The sequence below is a fragment of the Cervus elaphus genome, chromosome 33, assembly GCF_910594005.1.
Source record: "Cervus elaphus chromosome 33, mCerEla1.1, whole genome shotgun sequence".
NCBI lineage: Eukaryota > Metazoa > Chordata > Mammalia > Artiodactyla > Cervidae > Cervus > Cervus elaphus.
Window position 1 is genome coordinate 29,476,925 of NC_057847.1, and position 1,402 is coordinate 29,478,326.

Consider the following 1,402-nt stretch of genomic DNA (forward strand, 5'->3'; position numbering starts at 1 on the left):
TGTACCCAAGAGGGCTTTGAACCAAGAGAAGATGGGTTCATGGTCACAAGAAGCAGGAGGAGCATCCCTGGGATGAAAAGAGGCCACACCTGTAACTCACAGAGAAGTCCCCTCACAATAGCTGCTGTTGGAATATTAATTACATAGTCTTAAAGTGACTCCCCACACATTGCTTATTAGTGGCAAGAGAAAAAAGATCCAAAAAGCAGCCAGGATGAAGAAACTGTACAACACCTTGACCAGGTCCAAATTAATATCATCTGTGTGGGGCAGATCACATCGTCATGCGGCTCCAAATACCTGGACAGGACTCACATCACTGGGCAGTAATTGGGCTGAGATCGCATAACCTCAATCCAACCAGCATGAGACACCTACAAGCATGCATACAATGAGAAACATGCTATCGAAACAAAATGGTGTGGGGTGCTTACTTTGGCAGCAAATACACTAAAACTGAAACGATATGAAAAAAGATCAACACTGCCCCTGCACAAAGATGACACACAGATACCTGAAGGGAAAAAAATGTGCATGTGACAGGAAGGTAGGGATTGACATCATGAAAGACCAGTTAAAGGAGGTAAAAGGCAGGACAACAAAATCCAACACCTGACTCTGCACTGGATCCTGTATTGGAAGGGAGGATGCTTGGAAAGACACTGATAAGTCACCTAACAAAATTGATATATGGAAGGGAAATTAGATAATGTACTTTGCCAAGTATTATTGTTATGTTGTAGAACACTGTCATTCTTTGAAAATTCACACTCAGGGGTAAAGGGCCATGAAGCTGGTAACTTATTTTCAAACTGTTCAGAAAAAAATATACTTATTATAATAGATATAGAGATGTATATTATCTACATGTTATATATAATTTTTTTCTTAACCATTATACATGCACATATGTATGTGTGTACATATATATGGGCTTCCCTTGTGGCTCAGCTGGTAAAGAATTCACCTACAATGCAGGAGCCCTGGGTTTGATCCCTGGGTTGGGAAGATTCCCTTGGAGAAAGGAAAGACTACTACCCACTCCAGTATTCTCGCCTGGAGAATTCCATAGACTGTATAGTCCATGGAGTCACAGAGAGTCGGACACGACTGAGCGACTTTCACTTTCTCTCATATATATATATGGATTGGGGAGAAACATGCAAATAATAAAGTAAGTGGAGTAAAATGATGACAATACAGGTGCTCTTGTATTATTTTTTTATTTTTGCATCTTTTTTTTGTAAGTTTTAAATTCCCAAATAAAAAGCTCAAAAATACAGCTGCTATACTTCCGATTCTTAACACTCTTAGGGTCTGAACCTTCTGACTGAGAAAAAATAGGACATGAGGTAAGTCTATGTGAAGCCATTTAGGCTTATAGAAGCTCCTGAGCTGGGAA

At 39.9% G+C, this 1,402-nt stretch overlaps 1 non-coding gene across 1 annotated transcript; it reads left to right on the top strand.

Annotated features, from left to right (window-relative positions):
• The first annotated feature begins 430 nt into the window (after window positions 1–430).
• On the top strand, window positions 431–534 carry LOC122688874. Its single transcript, XR_006339614.1, has one exon. It is a non-coding gene; the product is annotated as a U6 spliceosomal RNA (small nuclear RNA).
• Window positions 535–1,402: the final 868 nt, after the last annotated feature.